Source organism: Equus przewalskii, chromosome 2, assembly GCF_037783145.1.
Source record: "Equus przewalskii isolate Varuska chromosome 2, EquPr2, whole genome shotgun sequence".
NCBI lineage: Eukaryota > Metazoa > Chordata > Mammalia > Perissodactyla > Equidae > Equus > Equus przewalskii.
Window position 1 is genome coordinate 30,022,159 of NC_091832.1, and position 23,572 is coordinate 30,045,730.

The window sequence follows — 23,572 nt, forward strand, 5'->3', positions numbered from 1 at the left end:
CTGTCACCATCAAAACATAGTACCTGCATTTTCTCTACTCCTCATAGCAACCCTGCATCTGTATCTGATTTCACAGATGAGGAATCTGAGGCTCAGAGAGGTAAAGAAAGCTGCCCGAAGAGACACAGCTAATGAGAGGCAGTCAGGATGGGGCTTAGGTATGGGTGCTCTCCGTGGGCCCCTCCGCTCTTCTCTTCAGCCCACCCAGGAGAGAGAGAGGAGGCAGCTTGGGGAGGGGACCCCAGTGAGATCTACCTCAAATTCTGGACCTGCCCACACTGGCTGTGCAGACTTGAGCAAGTCACTCAACCTCGTTGGGCTTCTGTTTCCTCATCTGTAAAATAGAGGTGAAGATACCTAACTGGCAGGAGTGTTTTGAGTATTGCGAGAATGGACATCAAACTCTGGCATTTGGTAGAAGCTCAGTGGGCACGAACTGTGTAATGTCTGAGCTGGTTGGTGTGGATTGTCACGTGACAGAGGCCTGGTTCAGAGAGGACAGGAGAGAGGGACACTGGGGTGTGACAGCCCTCCTCGTGCCTGCAAAGGTGGTTTGAAGGAAGCTCCTTGCCACATGTTCTGGTTATCTATTACTGTGTAAAATATCATCCCAAAGTCCGTGATTTACAGGACTGGCATTTTATTACTGTCTCTGTTCCGAGAGTTGCCTGGGCTCGGCTGCGTGGCTCTTGCTCAGGTTTCTCGTGTGTTAGGATCCGAGGGTGGCTGGGGCTGGAGTCGTCCTGACGGCTTCCTCGGTCAGATCTGACGGCAGACGCCAGCGTCCTCTAGGACCTCAGCTGGCCTGTTGGCTGGACCGCCCGCATGTGGTCTCTCCCTGTGGCCTGGGCTTCCTCAGAGCATGGCGTCGGGTTCCAGGAGGGTGTGTCCCAAAGGGGCAAGTGGAAGCTGGGGTGCCCTTTATGACCTCACCTCCAAAGTCACATAGCGTCACTTCTGCCATTATCTCAGGCCCACCCAGACCAAGGGAGGGGCAGAGAAGGTCATCGTCACGGCGCTGGAAGAACAGGTGGGATGAAAGTTGTAGTGGTGGCCATCTTTGGAAAATACCGTCTGTCACCCTGCAAGGGATCGGTGGCCCCAAAAAGTTCACATGAAAGGAACTTGGATGTCTCATTTGCTTTCTTCTCTCACATTTGGGAGATCCATGTTTGCAAATTGCTTTTCTTCCTTGAAGACGGCAGCAACGGGTGCTCCACATTGGCCTACAGTAAGAGAATCATGGCTTTGAGGAGTGGGGGTGAACTGAGGCCCCGGCACCTTGCACAGGATGGACACAGAGAAGGTGTTTGACAAGCCTTGGGCTGAGGGGATCTCAGAGAACTCTACACAGCAGCCCAGCGTACCTGGGAGGACAGGAGAAGACGCGTGTCCACGCCGATGGGTCTCAGGGCTCACACCTGCAGCCCCTAGCACAGAGAGGCCAAAGGCCTTCCCTGGGTCACATAGCAGGCTGTCGGCAACAGCAGGAGCAGATCCCACAGCTCCTGGCTTAGGGCTTCTGCTGGGACATCGAGTGTCCCGTGAATCTGTAGAAGAAATTCCAGAGAGCACGGGTTTAAGCGCTGAGCTTCTGAGAAGGGGCCTTGACGGGTGTGAGGCCTTCCTTCTGCAGCCAACTCCCCACTCCACCAGAGGAGGGCTGGGGTGGGTGATAGGGGGCCACCCACGCGCTGCTTACCATGTGACATTGGCCCCCCTTCCGTCGAGAGATGGGTCTGTGTTCCCTCCCTTGATTCTGGATAGGCCGTGACTCTGGCCCATAGGTTCACCTGTAATTGAAGGCCAGACTCCTCCTACTGTCTTCATAGGCTTTGACCAGCCCCATAATCGGAGCCTCTGACCACAGCTGGCGCTTGGGGAAGGCCAGAGACTCAGACCCCTAACATGTCATTTCCCAAAGAGTGTTCCCTGAAACACCAGGCCCTCAGAATATTAATGGGTGTTCTGCCAAGATAAAGGGCAGGGTTCTGTAATTAAATAAATAAGCCTGGGAAATGGATTAAATAAAATCAAACTCTCCTGCAGGACTTCTCAGAGCATTTACTAGCCTTTGTAAATGCATTTACTAACTCTCCAAGCGGGACCTGGCATTCGCAGTGCTTCCCAAACTTACTTGACTATGGAACCCCTCTTCCCTCTTTGTTTTCCACGAAGCGTCTAGAGAGACCCACGTTTCCTGGAACACCTTTTGGGAGACAGTGTTCTAGAGCAACTTGGAATGTTAATGAGGGCAATTTTTAAAGAGCAAAAGCAAAGCAGCAACAATGGTGGCAAGTCAGGCATCAGGCAGGGCACTATGTGGGCACAGGGGTCCCCAGGGGCCTTGCCGGATACTCTCTCTGCCATTGCAGTGGAGCTCCGATGGGTGGGCCTTGAGAGTGTCAGGCCTGAGAGAGACAACCCAGGGTTGTCCTGCAGCAGGGCTCTGAGACCCGAGGGGTAAATTTGCCCAGCGAGGCCTCCTTGCCTGCTGCTTGTTGAAGGCACCACGGACCCCTGGGCCCTGGGGTGGGGAGCGGGAGAGGCAGGCCCAGGCCTGGGCTCCCGCAGCTCCTCCCCCAGCCTGGCCTGTGGGCTAATGTCGCCTTAATGCTGTGGTCAGGCGGCCACGTGGCTGGGCTCCCTGGGCGGGCAGGGCCGCATAATGGACAGCCCAGACCCACCCGCTGACGGCTCCATTAAATGTGGTCGATTTTTTTTCTGGTTCCCGGTGTTTTAAGCTGAGTGTCTCTGGGCAGGCATTCAAAGCCCCGTTCCAGAGCTAATCTGAGAGGCAGGGACGGAGCAGGCCCGGCTGCATTAAACGGCTAAATCTGGCACAGGGTGGGCGGAGCTCACTCGAGGAAAGAATAGCATCACTGCGGTCTTGGACATCGGTCACTGAGGCTGGCTGCTCTCCCTGTCCTTCAGGCTGTCAGAGGGAGTTGCTGGGCAGTTGAAGGGTGCTGGGGAGTGGTCCGAGGTGAAGACATTGAATTTGAGGGCTCCACGCTTTCGCTGTGTGTCCTTCGGGCAATTGCAGATCCTCCCTGTGCATTGATTTTCATATTAGGACTCACTCCTTTGTAGGCCTTTCTACACGATGGGCTTCGAGAGGCTTGGGCAGTCTCTGGAATGTTGGGGTTGGGAAGAGCTTGAAGACTGCTGAGGCCTAGAGAGAAAGTCCAGGCCAGCTGGCAGGGCACAGGGCCCACAGCTTGGGGGTCCAGGCAGGCAGTGGTCATGGTAGGCCTGAGAGGAGGGCCAGGAGGGCCCAGTGAAGGGAGCTGGGGGCAGGAGAGACTCAGGCACTGGGGCCAGATGCCTTTTGGCGTCGTGTCATCCGAGCCCCTCCTCTTTTTGGGGTTAGGACCCCAGAGCGGGTAGACTGGAAGCTTAGCTGCTCTGGTAGGTAAGGGGGAGGGGAGCGGCAGGGGTCAGGACAGGGTGGGAAATGCCTATTGCTGAGCCCCGGGCTGGGGACAGGGCTGCAGCCTGGAGAGGAGGCAAGCTTGCTGAGATGCTGTGGGCCCGGCTGGGGCAGGAGGCGCAGGGCCGGCCTCATGGCAGTCACACCACACAAGAGCCAAAGAAGCCCTCAGAGATCAAGTTCATCCCTTGATGGGGAAACTGAGGCTCAGAGAGGGGAGTAGCCAGCTGAAAGTCACTCAGCGGCAGAACTGGGACTAGAACTGGGTCTCCGATTCCTGATCACATCCCTTCTCTGCTAGACGGAGAGCTCTGGGTACGGAACAGGCCCCGGTCCTCTCCACGTGCCCCCCCCACCCCCACCTGCACTCGGCCCCCAGCAGGTCAGAGGCTCAGTCATGCTGGTGCCTGGATGAGAAACGGCTTCACCTCCCAGGGTGCAGCAGGGCTGGTCAGAGGCATGGGACCGAGACTGATGGGGAGGCAGGTGATCGAATTTCTAGTCCCTGTTGGCCACCAGCTTGCTGAGTGGTCTTGGTCGAGTCAGTTCCTCTCTCTGGGTTTCAGTGTTTGCAGGTGTGAATTGGGAGCGACTGCCTGGCTCGGGGGTCCTTCCAGCGGAGGCCCCGGGTTCTCTGCAGTGCTGCAGGGGCGAGTGTTTGGGGCCTTTCTAGCCAGCACCCTGCCTGCCCAGGGCACCTGCCTGCCCAGTGCATGTCCCCTCCAGGCTCCTCCTCTTGGGTTCGTGGTGAATCCTCCTCTCCACCGCCTGCCACTGAACTGCTCCTTCCGAGTCATTGTTGCATGCCTACTGTATGCCCCACTGCCACTTGCTGGGCTCTTGCAGTCAGAGCACTGACAGTTCAGCTGGGGAGATGGGGAGGCAGGACACTTGCCCAGGACAGTGAGGGGTTGTGTTACTTTCCTCTTACTGCTGTGACAAAGTACCACTGTCTTACCAGCTTTAACTGACACAGATCTGTCATCTTCCAGTTCTGTGGGTCAGAGGTTCCGCTGGCCTGAGATCAAGAGGTCGGCCCAGCCCGTTCGCTCTGGAGGCTCCAGGGAATCTGTTTTCTTACTTTTTCCAGCTTCTAGAGGCCACCCACAGTCCTTGGTTTGTGACCTCCTTCCTCCATATTTAAAGCCATCAGTCTGGCACCTTCCAATCTCTCTCTCTCTGAGTCTGACCCTCCTGCCTCCCTCATCCAGATGGGCCGGAGTACTCACAAGGGATGACCCGGGTACTCCTCCACGTCGAGTCTTTAAGGCCACCTGCAAAGTCCTTTTGCATGTCACAGATTTCAGGGATTAAGACTTGGGCCTCTTGGGGGCCATTATTCTGCGTATTACAGGTGTCAAGATAGTCCCTGCTTCCAAAGTCATCTGGTGGCGCAGAAGTCCTGCCCAGGCCTTGCTTGGAGCCAGTCTTGGGTTCAAATCCCAGTTCTCCCAACTGTGAGCTGCACAGCCATCGCAGGCAGACCTGCCAGCTGCTCCGAGCCTCGGTTTCCTTATCTGTAGATCAAGGATCATAATACCCATCTCACGGGCTTACAGTGAATATTCGAGATACTGCGGGGAGGGTGCCAACCACAGCACCCAGTCCAGAGTAGCCTCTCGATCAATGATCTCATCTTCTTGAATTTCTAGCTGGCATAAAACATGCTTTCTGGTTCCGGGTGGACTGCAGTGGATGGGCCAGGACAGGGAGTGGACGAGGCTTGAGGTCCCCCTGCCCTCCTGCAATGATGTCCTGGGGACGGGGCATGGGGTAGGAAGGGTTCATGGTCCTCACATGCACGGGCTGTCTGGGCCAGGCCCAGCCCCTCCTGTCTCCATCTGAGTCTTTCATCCATGCCACTCGCACTTGCTGGACCCCTACTGAGATACAGGGACAGTGGTGAACAGGACAGACACACGCGCTCCCAAGAAACTTACGCTCTCGTGTGTGTGGGGAAGGAGCATTCAATAGACAAGAAAGCTATTATGTACACAGAATACGTCTTTGTTCCTGTAAGCCACAGAGACCTGGCAATCATCTTTTACTGTGGTGCAGCCTCACCTGGCCTCGCTAACAGGCTGAAGGTGGAACTGGAGAACTGCCGAGAAGCCTGACTCTGGGCGAGATGAGAGACGAGGTGGCCTGGTCCAGGGAGGTGGGGGGACGAGGGCTTTTCTCCCATCATTAAGGCTTTGGGAAGTGCATCCTCTGGCTAGGGTTCTAGCTCTGGCTGGGAGTCAAAGAGGGAGGAGCTGACTAGGAGTGACATTCCCTCTCTGCCTTGGAGCCCACGGGGACCACAGAGCCTATTTCCTGGGTGCACGGGCCTCAGCCTTCTGGTCCCCTGGGCTGTCACCCAGAGCCACTGGTGGCTCAACTCCACACCCAGGTGGCCTGCCTCACCTGAAGACGCAAATGCCTCTGATGTGAGGGCTGGCTTGCACATGGCATCGGGACAGAAGCTACTATTTTGGGGTTGATGTCCAGGGGCCTAAATGGAGCCAGCAAATTTTGGTATCCTTTTCATCCTGAGAGGAGGCAGGCTGAAGGCTCCGGAAGTATATCCTCTACAGGAAAGACAGGGGAGAAGGTGGCACAGGGCACAGGAGAAGGGTCTCCAGTGGTTTGTGCATCAGCTGGGGAACCTTTCCTGTCTCTAAAAAGCCACCCGCTGGGTGGGCAGGGCAAGACTTGGCGTGCTGAGAAGGCCAGTTCCAGGACAAAGGACTCTGCTTGTTGTTGATAACAGCCACACTCACTATTTACTACTATGAATACCAGGTAGTGTGCTAAGTGCTCTAAGTACACAGCCTTGTTTAATCTTGATGACAATCCTGGGAGGGAAGGATCACCCAGATTAAACATGACAAAAGCAATATGTGCTTGATGGGCAATTTTAACTGTTATCGAAGTAGAGAAGGTAGTTTGTGAATGCCTCTGCGGATATCACCCCCAGGCGTATTCATTCCTCTTTCTATTTTGTAGAAGAGAAAACGGAGACTCAGAGAATAACGACAATACCGGCAGCTAAGATTGCCAGAGCAGCTAGGGTGGCAGGCTCTGCCAGGCGCTTCTAACGCGCTGTCTCGTATAATCCTCATTAGAATTCTTGGACGAAGGTAGCTATATCGTCCCCATTTTATGGATGAACAACTGAGCCTCAGAGGCCCAGTCAAAGGGCCCAAGGTCACAAAGGAGGTCAAGACGGAGCTGGGATTTGACCATAAATCTGTCAGAAAACATTTCAAGTGTCTGCTGATTCCTCACTAGGTTCCAGCCCTGTGTCAGGAGCTGGGGGACAGATGTACGAGATGCCCACCCCGGCCTCGGGTGGCCACATTCTCAGGGAGAATAGGAGGACACCACGACACTGATAAGGTCTTCTGTGTAAACCAAAGGGTTGTATTTAAGCTTTAATCTTTAAGCATTTGTATTTAAGGAGAGTGAGAGAGGGGGACCCTGGTGAAGGCTTGGGAGCAGTTGGAAGCCTTGAGGGACTAAGGTGACCAGAAAGAGCCCTGGACAAGGAATTGCTGGTTCTGGCTTTTGTCCCCGCTCTCCCATCACACATACTCATCAAACACCTCTGAGCACCTTCTACTGCTGCCAAGGTCATGGAGAGCCAGCGTCCACTCTTGTAGAGCTCCCAGTCTTACGGGAAGCCGCCCCTGAGCAGGGGTGAGAAACATGAAAGTGGAAATGAGGTCATACTTCTTACTGTGGCCCTCGAGGCCATGCTGACCTTTGACCTCTCTGGCCACAGTTCCCTTTCTCTGTGCTCCAGCCTCATGAGTCTTCTCTCAACTTCTTGAATGGGCCAGGTTTTCTACACCCACAGGGCCCTTGCACATGCTCTCTCTGTTTTTTCTTCAGATCTCAGGTTTCTCATCGTGTCATCAAGGAAGCATTCCTGATGCTCATGGCAAAGTCAAGGGCCACCCATTAGATGCCCTTATGGCACTTAGGGCTGTGGAGTGAGTAAAAACCCTCAGTCCACAAACTCAGATGTGCAAGAAATGGAATCTTCTTTATTTTTGTGTTGCATTGGTCTATTTATCTCTCCTTGCATTAATACTACACTATCTTAATGACTTTAGCTTTATGTCTTGATATTCAGTGGTTTAAGTTCCTTAACTTTGTTCTTCTTCAAGATTGTCTTGGCTATTCTTAACCTTTGCATTTTCATAAAAAATTTTGAATTAACTTAGTTTTCACCAAAAAATTCGGCTGAGATTTGCATTTGGATTGCCCTGAATCTATGGAGAACAGACAGTTTTATAACATTGAGTCTTCTAATCCATGAACATGGTATACTCTTCATTTTAAGTCTTTAATTTCTTTGAATAATGTTTTATAGTCTTTTTGTGTAGAGGTCTTATACATCTCATTTTAGATTTATTATTAGTTATTTGATATTTTTTATTCTATTATAGATTATATATTTTTACGTTGTATTTTCTAATTATTATTACCGGTATATAGAAATACAATTGTTTGCTAAATTTTCCAATTAATTTTAATTTTTTGTAAATTATTTTAGATTTTCTATGGACATGACCACACTGTCTCTTGCTTCTTCCTTTATAACCTTTATGCCTTTTTTTTTCTTATCTAATTGCTCTGGCTAGGATCTCCAGTATGATATTGAGTAGAGGTGGTGATAGTAGATGCAATTGCCTCATGAGTGATCTCAGAGGAAGGGTCTCGATATTTTACTATTAGGTGTGATGTTTGGTATGGTTTTATATAGATACTTTTTATCAGGTTAAGGACATTTTTCTTATTTTTCATATTTTCTTAGAGTTTTAAAATCATGAATGTGTGCTGAATTTTATCAAATGATTTTTTCGCATCTATTGAGATGACTGTATGATTTTTATCCTTTATTTCCTTTATTGTATTAAAATGGTCAATTACAATAATTGATTTTTAAATGTTAAACCAAACCTCTCATTCCTGCGGAGAAAAACCCCAACTTGATAATAATCTAAATACATGTGGATTTGGTCTGCTTATGTTTTGATGAGGATTTTTGCATTTATCTCATTTAATCCTTAGAAGAACTCTTTAAGGAAGATTATTATTATCTCCATTTTACAAATGAACAACTGAGACTTAGAGGTGTTAATTAATCATGAGAGAAATTGATCTTTATTGATCTTTAATTTCTTTTCTTGCAATGTTTTGGTGTCAGGGTTATACTGACCTCAAAAATGTGTTAGAAAATGTTATTTTAAAATATATTCTCTGTAACCAATTTGTGGAAGATTGGTATCACTTCTTCCTTATATGATCAGAAGAATTCACCAGTGAAACCATCTATGCCTAAAATTTTCTTTGTGATACTTTTTTTTAAAATGGATGTTTCCTTTAAAATACATAGGACTACCCAGATTTTCTATTTCTTCTTCTGTCAGTTTATGTTTAGTTGAATTGTGCAAGGAGTTTGTCCATTTCATCTAGATTATCGAATTTATTAGTGTAAAACTTTACACAGTATCTTTTAATTAATTTTTAAATCTATGTAATATCTGTAAACTCTGTAGTGACGTCTCCTTTATTTCATTTCAGATTTTGGTTATTTATGCCTTCTCCTACACAGAACCTGCTTCAGGAAGCTCAGTGAAGCTACCCCAGCTCCTATCAGCTCACACGCCACACAGCCACTGTTTACTCTGGGATCTTCCTGCCTCCCTGTTTTCTCCCTGGAAGTGAGATTTATAGATTTTTCAGATCCTATGAAGCTCTCTGGGGTTCCATTGTCCTCCTATAATTCTTGCCTGCAGGAATATAATGTGGGGTCCACCTTTCTCAGGGTGCCACAATCTCTACGCCGCCCCAAATTCCCTATGCCACCCCACTACACACATACACATTTGGACTTACATCAGCCCAGGAATCTTTACATAATCCGAGGGTTGGGGGAATTTGCTCTCAAACCTTACACAATCTCCAAAATTTCTCCACGACCTGAAGTTTTGATTTCCTTTTTGAAATTCAAAAGCCAGGAAGAGACTCCTGTTTTCTCTTCCTGCTGTCTCATTGCTTCCTTGACCTCGGTCAGCCCAGAGCATCGAGAGATGGGGTGAGTGGCTAGAGGTGAAGCCTGGGGAGGAGGTGGGTGAGCTTGAGTAAGTCATTTAATCCCTCGGAGCCTCAATTTCCCCAGCTGTAGGATGAAGGTAATGACTCCCAACCTGCCTCATTCATAGTATAACAAAAAGGATCAAAGGAATCCTCAAAAGCAAGGGCACTTAAAGAATGTTTATTTTATTGTGAACTATGCCATCCACTTAAAAGGGTATATAAACATACGCATACTGTTTAAGTAATGATAATAATTAATACAATAAAGTACAGTATAATAATATACAATAATTATAAAACAGACGCCTATGTCCACAGCACTCAGCTCAAGACATTACTGTACCTTTGAGACTCCTTGTGGGTCTTAACCGCTTCTTATCTTTCTCCCAAGAGGTAACCAACATACAGAATTTTGCATTAGTCATTCTCTTTCTTCTCCTTATAGTTTTACTCCCTAAAAAGATAGCTCTTAACAATGTAATCTTTTTAGCTTTGCCTATTTTTGAGCTCTATATAAATGAATCCTACTGTACGTCTTTTTCTGTGACTTGCTTCTTTCGTTCATCACTGTGTTGTGAAATCCAGCTGTGTGTTTTTGTGTGGCTGTAATTCATCCCTTTTCACTGCTGAGTAATATTCCATTGTAGGAATATACCGCAACGGACTTACCCATCTCCTACGGAAGGGCATTTGGATTATTTCTTGTTGGGTTATTTTAAATAATGCTACTATGAACATTCTTGTAAGCATCTCCACATCACAGCTGTGACCCAGGCAAACCAAAGATTTTCTTTAGGAGTGAAATTGCTGAGTCTTAGGATGTGTGCCTATTTAATTCAGAAATATTATTTACTAGATGTGTTAGTTTCCTATAGCTGCTGTAACAAATTATCACAAACTTAGTGGCTTAAAAAAACACACTTACTATCTTAAAGTTCTGAAGAGAGAGGTCCGAAATGGTATTGTCAGGGCTGTGTTCCTTTTGGAGGCCGTAGGGAAGAATCTGTTCTTGGCCTTTCCAAACTTCCAGGGGCTGCCTCCATTCCTGGCTCATGACCCCATCCTCTATCTTCAAAGCTGGCAGTGTAGTATCTTCAAATCTCTCACTCTGAGGCCTTCCCCACCCACTTATGAGGACCTTCTGATTATATTGGGCCCACCTGAGTAATCCAGGATCCTCTCCCCATCTCAAGGTTAGCTGATTAGCAAACTTAATTCCATCTAAAATCTTAATTCCCCTTTGCCATATATTCATATTCATAAATTCTGGGGATCAGGATGTGGACATCTTTGTCAGGGAGACATTATTCTGCCTACCACACCAGATAATGCACGATTGTCTTCTGAAGCTGTTGGGCCTATTTATAATCCCACCAGCGCAAGCTCATTCCCTTGGTTCCTTCAAAAACCACGTTTCACGTTTTTAACTCATTTTTTATATTTTATGATAATTTCTTATTTTGAAATGGTTTAAAATTCACAGGAAGTTATAGAAATAGCACGAACGTATACCCTTTGCCCAGCTTTTACATGCACTTTCTTGCATTCTTTTATTTTTTTTGTTGTATGGTTCTGTGAGATTTTATCTCGTGTATAGATCTGAGCAACCGTCACCACAATCAGGATAAAGACTCCTTTCACACGCGAAGCACAGTGCAAAGCTTCAAGATCCATCACGAAAAGGCCGGCCCTGGAGGCCTCGTGGGTAAGAAGAACGGCTCAGAGCCGGGGAATGTCTGGGGTGCAGCCGCGAGGGAAGCTAACAGAGGGTCTTGGCCCTTGAGGTGCTGATCTGTTGGGGGACAGCCCTGCCCACGGGGGTCCCAGTGAGGGTCGCCTTGGCCAGGTCCTTCCCGGTGCACCTGAGCACGTGGGTGGTGGGGAGGAGCAGCGATTTGAACTCCTCCAGATTAATCCCGCTAAGTCGCAACCATATTGATATGCTATTATTTTCCATCTTTATCCATCCCCCGGCGAAGGGAGAAGGAGTCCCCCCAGGCCATTCATAATTGAAAAGTGCTTTTAGGGCCTTTATGAGTTGAATACTAAATTTCGCGAGGTGCCTGCTTTATCAGGCCTCCAGTCACCGATGATACATTCGCTCCCTAATGTTCTTTAAGGAAAGGGGCTCCCGCGGCATGATGGATGGCCCGATCTGAATCGATGCTCATTAGTGACTCCAGTGGCCGGGTGGACCCGGGCTGCTCACTCGAGTGGACAAACCAGGCAGGGGACTGGGTCTTGGCCAGAGACCAGGGCGAGGCCTGTCAGCTGCCATTTGCCTTGGACTCTGACTTATCATTCATTCACTCATTCATTCATTCAATAGATTCTTACTGCCAGCTGTGAACCAGGCCCGATGCTGGGCACAGAAGTGTATCAGACCCAGCCTTGTCCTCCAGGAGCTCCTGGGACACACACACAAATAAAGACACTAGGGTGGCGTGTGTCTAATGCTGGGAGTGTGCTCGGGGCCTGGGAGCCTGGGTGGGGGTGGTGGGTGGTTTCACACAGACAGGCTGGTGGGCAGGTAAATCTTTGTGTTCGAGGGGACATAGTGGTGTGCCATAAGCGTTTGTGATGTGAGCGAAGGAGCTCGCCAGGGTGGGGAGTTGTTCCTGGCAGAGAGAGGGACACAGGCAAAGGCTTGGAGGTGTGACCCAGGCTGCAGCGTGGAAATCCAGCTGCTTGTCTTCTTAGATGAGTCGACCTGGTGGCTTCCAAGGCCGAAGTTGTAATCCTACTGATCCGACTCACAGAATCCCAGAACCGGCAAAAACAGAACAAGAAGGATCCTCAGAAAACATCTGGCTCAACCCCTCGTGATTCTGATGGGCAACTGAGGTCTGGAGAAGGGAAGGGACTTGCTCTCAGTCTCGCAGCCTGGTAATGGGGAAGGCCAGGACAGCTGTGGCCTCGCAGGGACCAAAGTTCTGCTTCGGCATTGGCCTTGGGCCTTAGTTTGTCATTACATGCAAACATGGGTTCATTACATGAAACTGGACGTCCCTCCTGCTCCCCAACTCTGTGAAGCCCAGAGAGAGCAAAAGTCTTATGTGGGTCACACAGCTATCGGTGACACAGGTGGAGGGAGGGTGGGGACATAAAGGTAAATTTGAACGAGGAAAGGTGGGTGGTGGGAGGAGGCTAAGATTTGCTGAGTGCCTGGGATGATGGGCTCCCTGTTTGCCTCTCTCCTTTAATCTCTAACCTTGGTGGCCTTGGTGGCACACTGTACAAACCTATTCTGCAAATGAGGACTGAGAGGCGAGGTGGCTTGTCCAAAGTCACACTAGGGGGATCTAGGATTTGAGCTCAAATTATTTTTTCAAATTTCAAAGCCCATGTGCCTCCCACTGTCCTCAGCTGTCCCCTCAGGGCCTTGGAGACAGGACAACTGCCTCTTCTGTGGTCCCAGGTCTCTGACCTCCACCCACCAATGTTAAAGCCTGTGTCAAGTCAAACCATGACCAAGTCAGCCTTGTCCTTTGTTCTCCCTGAGAAGGCCATTGCTCAGTCTCTGTCCAACAATTTGGGAGTAGTCGGGGTGCGGCCAGGGAGAGGGCAGTGAAGATGGGCAGAAGGGGCGGGCCCAGGGCCTCAGCTCTGGATCTCTACTTCCTCCCGGGGCAGGCCTCTCTCCCCAGGGCCTGCTGAGGACCCCAGAGGCCTTGGTCTGGCCCAGGGATGACACAAGGATGAGGGACAGTCAGGCCTCTGACCCCTGCAGCTGGTCCCAGGCCTTGTGCTTGAGCTGGGGCCTTGGGATTTGAGGCCCTTCTCCCTGAGCGATACCATCCCCATGTGTGGCCCACACAGGCGCTGGGGGCAGCAGAGCTCCGTGCCTGCAGCTCTTGCCTCCCCCTCTGCCCGGGGAGTCGGCCATAGGCAGCACAGCCACCTGCACCGTCACAGAGCCCAGCTCGGTCTCACTGACAGGCGGCCTTCACTCAGGGGACCTCACCCAGGAGGCCACAGCCAGGATGGCTTGGCCGATGGGCCCCTGCCCTTCCTGGCTCATGGATCCACCCACCATGCAGCCCTGAGCTGGACCCAGGCTGGCCAACAGCCCAGCAGTTGCAGTGGTTCCCCCATGGGAGCCAGGCGGCCTGGGGCTTCCTTCCTCCCTCCCCAGGCTCCACCCCTCCAGGATGTTCTTCCTTTTCCTCAAAATGCTGCCCTTCTTCTTACCCTGGAGCGTTTCCCCAAACCTCTGATGGCCAGCTCCTGGACACTCGGGTTGCAGCTCCAGCGTCCCCTCCTCAGAGAGGAGCCCCAACCTAGAGAAGTCCCCTCCTGGGTTGGGCACCCTGTCAGGTCCCTGCTCCGTTCCCTAAGGCACTTACCTCTCTGGAATCCCCTTGTTGATGTGTTTGTTTATTTATGCATTGTCTGTCTCCCCTCAGGGACATCACATTGATTATCGATTAAACAGTGCAGGGAGAACGGGCGAATGGCCGCTGACCTGACTCTCACTTGGAGCTTCACAGGGGCTCCGTGATTCTCGGTTAAAGGTACACTGGACCCGGGTTTGAATCCCTGCTCTGAACTTTTGGCTGAATGAGAATAAACAAGGGACCTCTGTCTTATCACCTGGAGAGTGGGACCCACGCCAGCTCTCTCCTGGGTGTTTGAGTAAAGGAGAGCAGGCAGGGGTCTCGGGCGGCATGCGGCTGGAGCTCCCTGCAAGGCAGTGGATGCATCGCTGGGCCAAAGGTTTCCTCGGGGTGAGGGGCCGGGCTCAGGGCAGGCTGGGTATGGGCCAGCTCTGGGCCTCAGTTCCTCCAACTGAGACATGACTCATTTTTCATGAAGATACAGGAGGTTTGGGAAAATGCTCCAGAGCAGAGATCTGTGGAGCAGAGACAGGAGCACACACTGGGTTTGAGCCACAGCTCAGACAATCACCAGCTGTGTGATCTTGGCAGAGCACTTAACCTCACTGAAGCTAGCTTCCCAGGCAGATATGGCACCAGCCCTGAGGACCCCAGCTCAGGATGCTGCCCCTGGGGTGCTCACGGGAGATGCTGAGTGGAAACAGATGGCAAGGAACAGTTACTGCCCAGTGTGGAGCATGCATGCATACGGGAAGCCCAGGGGCTACAGAAACCAGCAGAGGGCTTCCTGGAGGAGGTGGCGTTGAAGTCAAGACCCAAAGGGTGAGGAGTGAGGAATGGAGAGAAAGAGTTCCAAGCAGAAGGAACAGCATGTGCAAAGGCCCAGAGGTGAACAAGCTTGTTCTCCATAGCCTCTCATACTGGCTTTAAAGCCATCCCTCCCTCCAGTGGCCCTCCACCCCTTTCCAGGAGAGTCCCGGTTTTTAAATATCCCAGTCTAACGTGGAGGCTGTGGTTCTCTGAACTCAGGCAGTTGGTCATCAGCATCTCTATTAATTAGCTCGAGCTGCTATAACGAAATACCCAAGGCTGGGAGCTTAACCAACAGACATTTATTTCTCACAGTTCTGGAGGCTGGAAGTCCAGGATCAAGGTGCCAGCCGATTAGATTCCTGGTGAGGACCCTCTTCCTGCCTTGTAGCCTGCCACCTCCTTGCTGTGTCCTCACACGGCAGAGACAGAGAGAGTGACCTCTCTTCCCCTTCTTATAAAGCCACTAGTTCCATCATGAGGCCCCGTCCTCAGGCTGTCTAATCCTAATTACCTCCCAAAGGCCCATCACACGAAGGTCCTAGGGCTTTAACAAATGAATTTGTGGAGACAGTTCAGTCCACACAGCGTCTGCCAGAGGGCCAAGGGAGAACAGGGGCACACGGAGCTGGAAGGACCCTCGTGGTTTTCTTCTGGAGGCTTCTCAGCCCCATGAGGGCAGGCACTGTGTCTGTCTGGGGCCCAGAACCCTGCGTGGCACCTAGTGGGTGCTTGGGACATCCAGCACACTCCTATCATTCGGAGAAGCGGAGGCTGAGCCGGGGCAAAGGACGTGTCCAGCATCACACCAAAGGCTAATGGCCAAGCTGGGACCTGGACTGGCCCTCACGCCAGGCAGCCCCCCAATCTGGCACAGGATGAGGTTTCAGGTCCCACAGGGCCCAAACGGGGTTGGATCCAGAGGCAGTGAAGACCAGGGGGGTCAGCACTGCTGTCTCTTCCTTCAGCCTCAGCTTCATCCTTGCATTCGACAATTGTTTATCACATACATGCTATGGGCCAGGACCGTTCTCGTGCTGGGGATATAGCAGCGAACACAACTGACAAGGTATCTGATTTCACAGAGCCTCTCCTAGTGGGGAGAGACAGACAATAAACAGGATTAATAATTAAAATAGATAGGATGCCAGGTGATGGCAAGCGCCATGGAGAAAACAGAGCAGAGCAAGGGGGTGGGGGGCTCTTACAGACCGACGTGTCAGAAGCATCTCTGAACAGGGGACGTGAAGGAGCGAGACCCGACAGAACACACAGTGCTTTTAAAACGTTCACGAATTCTTTACTACTCTTCCCTCAAGAGATGGAGCTTGAGCATGGACTCAGCCTCCCTTTGAGTGTGGACTGGACTTGGTGACTCGCCTTTAACAAGTGGAATGTGCCAGAAGTGATGCCTCTGACTCCTGGGTAGGTTATAAGATACGTCGCTGTTTCCACCTCCCTCTCTCTCTTGGATCACCTGCCCTGGGGAAAGCCAGCTGCCATGTCATGAGGATGCTCAAGCAGCTCGGTGGGGAGGCCCGTCCAGGAACTAACCTCTCTGCTCCCAGCCAGGGAGGAACTGAGGCCTCCTGTCAACAGCCACATAAGGGAGGCACATGGGAAGTGGGCCCTCCAGCCCCAGTCAAGCCTCCACATGAGGGCAGCCTCCTCAAAGAGCCTGAGCCAGACCCTGCCACTCCTGGGGTCTGACCCACAGAAACTATGTGATAATGAATGTTTGCTGCTTTAAGCCACTAAATTTTGGGGTAATTTGTTATGTGGCAACAGATAACAAACACAGAAGGGGAGGAGCCAACCATATGGATACCTGGGGGGAGAGTGATCTGAGCAAAGGGGACAGCAGGTGCAAAGGCCCTGCGCCTCCATGCTGGGAGGGCGAGGATTCCACCTGTGGCTCAGCGCTTGTCTCTTTGGTCCTCAATTTATTCATGTGTCAAAAGACATTATCCGATGAGAAATTTGATTAGAGAACTAGGAAGGCTCAGAGAGTAGGGCCTAGTGCCCAATAGGTCCTCAGTAAAATGGTCTGGATGGATAAAAGATGAAAGGATGGAAAGAAAATTGGAAGAAAGAAGGAGAAAAGATAGGAGGAAGGATTGGAAGAAGATGGGGGAGAGATGGGAAGAGGGATGAGAGGATGACCCGGAGGAAGGGTGAGAGGGAGGATGGGAGAAGCAGTAGGAGGAGGGAGAGCAGGAGGAATGGGAGGAACTGGGAGGAGGGTGAGAGGAGGACTGAGGCTGGAAGGAAGACTGAGAGGGATGGCGGATGAATGAATGAATGAACGAACGAACGAATGAGCACATGGCTGGGTGAACACAGTTCCTCCAACTACTGCGGCTCCGTCCACCCAGACCGGAGCTGTGACCGGCTGGCTGGCCAGCGAGCTCGCTCGGTTAACCAGGCCTCTGTTTTACTAACGCCCTCTTCTGCAGCAAAGGCAATTAGAGCAAACGGCTGCAGCTTCTCCCCAGGCAGCCCCACCTGCCCTGTCCTGTCCCATTAACTTCCAATTCAACAGCCATCCCCGACCTGCAATGTATAATGAAAGACATTCAAAATATATCCAAATGGCATGAGTATTGATTTATTAATGCTGGGGAATGTTGCTCTAATTGAATTGAGATCCAGGAAGTAAGTTAATGTAGCTGACGGTGCTACAGGAATTGAATTACCCCAGGGCCCAGAATGATTACCTTTTCACTCTCTTTGTTGTCAGTGGGATAAATAACAAATCAATTGACGATTCACCCTGGTGGCAAAAAAAAAAAAAAAGGTCCACAGAGCCCTGGACACAGAGCTGGGGAATGGGCGTGGGTGAGGGGCGGGGAGCTTCCTGGAGGAGGTGGAGTGGGAAGGAGAGAAGAGAGGAGGGTCTGTCCCAGGCCCATAGCCCTCCCTTCTCTAGTCCAGCAGCCAGAGTCCCCTAGAACACCAGCTGCACAGCCTGGAATGGCCATCACTGCTCACTGAGAGCATCCCCCAATGTACTCTGAGGCCAGAGAGGGAGAGGGCCTTGCCCCAAGTCACACAGCGAGTCTGCCGGTAATCCTCACCACCACTCTGGCCTCAGAGATGTTAGCTCTTTTCCTACAGCCTCTTCAGATGTCTGCTAGGGTCTCTCCTGCTCCCTCCTGACCCGGCTTCCCTGCCCCTGAGGGTCTTCTGCAGCCCGAGGCATCCCCTGGGCAGAGGCCTCTGAGGGCCGAATGCTCCCCTCACCTGGCCACGGAGAGATTCACGCTAGGATTCTGGAAACTTCTCAGATGACGAAAGACTCTAGTCTGCTCCATCGTGAGGAAGAACCTCAGAGTAAGGCCAGGAGGCTGCGTTTTCAACAAGCATCTTCCTCACAAACCCTCCCTCCCTCCCATTCCTCTTTAGTGTCCCCACGTGTCCTCCAGCAATGGGACAACTTTTGGGGGAATAAACCGTCTCTCCAAAATAGAGGATCGTGGGAATAGACAGGAGTGGCTTGCAGGCCCGTCTTTGCTGGCTGCTAGCTCTAAGTAACGGCTCACATCTCTGACCTTAGTTTGCCCACCTGTCAAATGGGAGCAAAACCCCTTTGAGCCTCATGAGATAGTGACTCGGAAGTGCTTCAGAAAACATGGGTGGCTGCCCACAGCTGGGGCTGGCTCGTGTCTGCCAGGGACCACACGCTGTTCCCGCCAGATGCCTCCGGCCGTTGGCTGTCCAAGTGGGTGTCTGCAGAGCAGCCCGGCTGGCCTTGTTCTGGTCAAGGAAGAGAAAGGCTGAGTTAATTAAATCAACAGCTAACAGTGCAGGTTACCCACAAAACTGAACTTTAGTGCCCCTAAAACCACTGACCAAAGGAGGGCTGGGAAAAAAATGAAACCACAGTTGGAGTAAAATGGAAAAAGAAATCATCGGCTCTGCATCACTTCAGCCGGCCACAGGTATCAGAATATTAATTGGTCTTTGACTCGATTTGGCTGTGGGAGTCCGGGCAGGCTGTGGCTTCAGGGAGCCCGAGCGAGCGCCATGGGGCTGGCCGCGGGGCATGCTGGGAGCGTGGCTGGCCGCAGGGCTGGGGAGGAGGAGGAGGAGGAGGGGGAGGAGAGGCTGGGGCCTCCTCAGGCCTGGGGTGCACCTGTGGGTGTGATGGGGTGGGTGGGTGTGAGTGTGGAAATGGGTGTGGGTGCCCCTGCGGGTGTGAGGAGTGGGGGGCCTGTGGCTGTGGTGACACACAGTGTCACATGAAAAGAGCTCCCCCCGCTGGGTCCATCAAAGCTCTCGACACACACTTGTTGTTATCATCTGCGTTGCACAACAGTTCTAGCGGGAAGCAGCTGATTCCACGAAGGAAGCGGTGGAGGCGCACAGATGGGCTCTCGCCAGGTCACTCAGGAAGCGCCAGCCACAGGGCAGCGATGACGGCAGAGCTGATGACGACGGCCGCGCACGCTGAGGAAGTGGCCGGTTGGACGCAGAGCTCGGTGCCAGGCACAAGGAGGCACCGAAGAATGTGGGGTGAGACGAACTGCCTCAGGCTCAGAATCTACTCCCCGGACAAGCTCCTCTTGTGCCTGGGCCTGGCCCTGCCCTCCCTTCTGGTGGCTTCTCAGGGGCTGACCTGCAGGAGCCTGGGCTGGGGCCACCCCCTCCATCAGCTCCTGCAAGCATCTTCAGAGTGACATTCAGTCTGGCGAGCGGCTTTCGTTCTGCTGCAGCTGCTGCTCTGACCCAATGGCCGTGGAAGCAGAGACCGTGTCCGGCTCCTCCACCTGCTGCCCGCCTGCTGGACGTGCTCGCGGAACCCGCACAGTGACCTGTCCATCCGGGGGGCGTCCCGGCCACTGGCGACGTGTTCAGTGGAGCCCACGTCAGGACCGCCCATATGGAGCATGTAATCTCTTTGCAGCTGTGGCCTAAATCTGGACACGGGCCAGTGCCAAGGAAGGCCTGCTCAGGTCCCCAGGCTCTTTATCAATCTTAGGACATTGTCGGCAAGATGGGCTCTTAGGTCACCTGTCTGCTCCCCAATTGACAAAAGAAACAACTGAGGCACAGAGAAGGGAAGGGACTAGCTCAAGGTCACACAGCAAGTCAAAAGGGCTCCAGGTTTCCAGTTCCGGAGATTCTCCTCTCAAATTTCCGTGCTTCCAGGGGTCGTGCAGCTGGCCTTCAAACCATAGCTCAAGCTGCAAAGTGGCAACTGACATTGGCTTCCGTGTCAGGGAGGCAAGAGGGAGTGCCGGAGACTGTGACAAACTGGAGAGCCCATGCCTGGTCCCGAGGGGGCAGCCACTGCTCAGCCAGCACTGGGAAGAAGGCGGGTGGCATTTGGCCAGAGTGTCTGCTTTTTCAAGCAAAGCTTAAAAAAGCTAAAAACTTGGGTTTTTATGTGAAGTTTTACAGTCATTAAATGTTGGAAAGCTCAAAACCTTAACAGCATCGTGACACGCTCAGCAAGGTGACTTGCTTGCTGCCTGGGGGCTGCAGGTGGTGACTCGGGGGTGTCTTTCCCCGGGGCTGGGGGTGGAACTGTGGGAGGAGGTCGAAGGTTGGGTGCTGCTGAGAGGAGTCGAGCTCTGAGAGCCTGGCGGCTTATTTGTTGCAGTCCCTCCTTGCCTCCTTCGCCTCCTTGGTCTGGGCTTTGCTGCCCGTCTGCTTGGCCCCGGGGGGGTTCTGGCTTCCCTTTGGCAGAATGACCCATCTGAGCATCTCAACGTCCCAGCAGCCGGTGGGGAGAGGGGGCAAGGAAGGATTTGGGGACCACAGGAGCCTGCTGGTGCCTCTCCTGGCATCTTCCTGGATGAGGGGCAAGGCTTCCTTGGCACAGCAGAGGGTAGAGTTGAGCTGCAGAGCCCTAGCCCCTAGTCCTGGTCCCATTCCTACCCTGGGGATTAAAATTTGGGATCAGACAGACATGGGTTCAAATCCTGACTCTGCCACTGACAAGCTGTGTGACCTTGAGCAAGTGGCTATCCCTCTCTGAGCCTCAGTAAAGAAGACACTGCAGATACCCGGCCTTGTCTTCCTGCACTTCTTCACACTCCAGGCAGCTTACTGCCAACCCCATAACTCTGCCTGAGGGCTTCTCCTGGCTGTGAGTGAGACAGGTGCTCACAGGCCGGCCACGGGCACTGGAGCTTGAACGCCCTGGAAGCCGCCATCAGACCATGAAACACAGGGCATCAGCAGACAAACATCCCAGCTCCTTCCCCCTACGGCTGGGAGAATTCTGAGGCATATTCTCCACCGCCTCTCAACTTCCCAAAGGGGGTCCCGTCCAGCTGCCCCCAGCGGGAAATCACCTACTGCCTCGCCCCTCCGCGGCTTTCTTCCCTCCCTGTCTCATTCCTCCTCTTCCTTCCCAGTGTCTCCTGGTGTCATCTCCTAAATAAACGCTCACAGGAAGCCCTCCAGGTCTGCTTCTAGGAGAAGCCAGACTACAAGCCTCAGTTTCCTGAGCTGTCGGTGGGCGCAGTCAACGCCTCTGCAGAAGTGCTGTGTGGACGCCAGTCACTGCAGACACAGGTGCCCAGGGCTGCCCGCGCACCAAAGTCCTTCCCTCCTTGGGCAGTGGCTTCTATTATTATTGATGTTGTTGTGATACTGGGGCCGACCCCAGGTCCCGAGGCCAGGCCCATTAGGGCCCTCGGAGGTGGGAGCCCGGCTGCCCCAGGGGGCTTTGGGTTGACCGAGGGCTCAGGGTGGAAGGGCAGGGAAGACTGCAGCCTCTGTGGTGGGGACGGTGGAGTCTGCGTAGCAAAGAGGGCTGGGCCCCGGGGGAGCCCCCAGACCTCAGAGCCGTTAGTGAAAATGGTGCTAATGGGGCTGAGCCCAGCTGTCCCCATCACAGGGGCGGGCCTGAAGGAGGGGCAGGGCTGGGGTGGGGTTGGGTGGGAAGGGGGCCCACCCAGTGGCCACCCAGCACTCCAGAGGGGCCAGCTCTGCTTGACTCATCACAGCAGGCTTCTGGGGGGCGGGGGAGGCGAGGGTACCCCAAGCTGTCTCCCTGGGCGGTCAAGGACGCGTCTCCAACTTGCCCAGATCCTGGTAGGCTCTTGAGCCAGGACCTTGGGCAAGACACGTCCCCTCTCTAAACTTGTTTTCTCGGCCTTGAAACGGAGCTGATGATAATACTGACGTCCTCAGCTTGTTTTGAAGAGTCAGGAAAATAAAATTGGGCCGAAGAAGGGTGAGCAAGTTCCCTCGCTGAGAAAGCACCTGGCCTCGTCTCCCACCTGGACCTCTGCCTGCCCCTCTCTCTCCGGCCCCGCCCGAGTCTGGAGGCTGAGGGTGGAGCCCCAACATCCTCTCTGACTTCTCTGCCTTTGTCCTCAAACCTCACATAAGCCCCAGGGGCCTCTGGTTGCTGCAGGGTCTTCATGCCCAAAGAGATGCTGCCCCCGCAGAGAGGAAGGGCTGAGGGTGCTTCCTAAGTGTGCGGGAGTGAGGTTCCCCGTGAATCTCTTGTCCTCAGTGAGTGTGAACCCTGCGCACAACTCCCTGAGGCCTCCTCTCTCTGGATCTCCTGCCTCCCTCCTGGGGTCGCCATGTTCGGGTCTCTGAGCTACTGCAGCCAGAGCCACCCTCTCCTGCTTCACACCCACCGTGCTCAATAATCCTAAATCCAGCCCTCGAGAGTTTGCAAAGCTCCTTCGTATACTCAGCTCTCTCTGGTTGGCTCCTTGGAGTCAGTCCCTGAGGTTCTAGGCTGACGTTAGGATTCCCATTTTGCAGATAAGAAAACTGAGCAGGGCCAGGACTAGGGTGAGGCAGGCAAGGGGCCCGGGATGCAAAGTCTAAGGAGGCTGTCGCCGTCCGGTGCTAACCTGGGTCTTTCAGGAGCCTGACAGTGAGCGTCCCCATGGCCCTGACTTGGCCCATCCTGGTCCTGGCCTGAAAGCGAGGTAGAGGGGCAGCCCTGCCCAGGTCCCTCAGTGGGGAGGGGCAGGGCTGGTCACCAAGGCCAGTCTCCTCCAGCCCCCGGGCAGGGACTCTTTCCTCTACTCCAAGGCAAGGATGGAGGGCTTGTGAGCGGGGAAAATGACACTGGGAGAGGGAGGGCGGGGACTGTGGGTCTGCGTGGGGCCGGGGCCTGGTTCACCACGAGGCCTGGAAGCACACAGGAGTCGGAGCTCTGCCCGGGCAACGGCAGGGAAGGCTCTTTACCTAAACTGCAGCAGGAGACGCAGTGGGGGGATTGCAATCCTAGGAACTCTTATTCGCCTTCTGGAAGGAGGGGCCTGCCCTGCATGGGGGGCTCTAGTGTCCTCAGAGCTGTGAGAGCAGGAGTCCCCCAAAGGCAGGCCTCTGGCCAAATCTGAACTAAAACTCAAAAATGCACAAACCCTGAGACCCAGCCACCCCACTTCTAGAAACAACGAGAATAGCTGCTGGCACTTCCCATGTGCCAGGTGGTTTTAAGTGCTTTCTACGTATTAACTTGTTAAATGCTGACAAGGGCCCTGCGAGGCGGGGGTTTGGTATTATCCCCATTCTCCAGATGAGAAAACTAAGCCTCAGAGAGACTGACCTGTCTAAGGTCATGCAGATGCCCAGCGGCAGAGGCGGCTCGTGCGTCTGTGCTCTCAGCACTGTGACGTCCTGCCTCTCCCTTCGGAAATGGCCTGAGGGTGGCGAGACACATTGGAGAACTGGGGAGAGCTTTGCTTATACGAGCGACATAAGCAGAAGGGAGCCACATCGCTGCCTGTCGACAGGAGCAGCACACACTCCAGAACAATCCCACGTTCCCTCCAGCGGTTCAACAGAATGAACTCAAACTGCTGTTATTGCTTTGTATGGAGACTGTGTATCAACTGAAAAAAGGAATCTGCCACCGTGTGCCTGAGCCCATTATCCTAAGAGAAAAAGCAAACTACACACGTCTCACTAAGTATTGAAT

At 52.7% G+C, this 23,572-nt stretch overlaps 1 long non-coding RNA gene across 1 annotated transcript; it reads left to right on the forward strand.

The window, feature by feature from the left end:
* The first annotated feature begins 977 nt into the window (after nt 1-977).
* LOC139079901 (uncharacterized) lies at nt 978-14,107 on the forward strand. Its single transcript, XR_011533923.1, has 5 exons — nt 978-1,030; nt 9,008-9,147; nt 11,121-11,228; nt 12,224-12,367; nt 13,930-14,107. It is a non-coding gene; the product is annotated as an uncharacterized lncRNA (long non-coding RNA).
* Nucleotides 14,108-23,572: the final 9,465 nt, after the last annotated feature.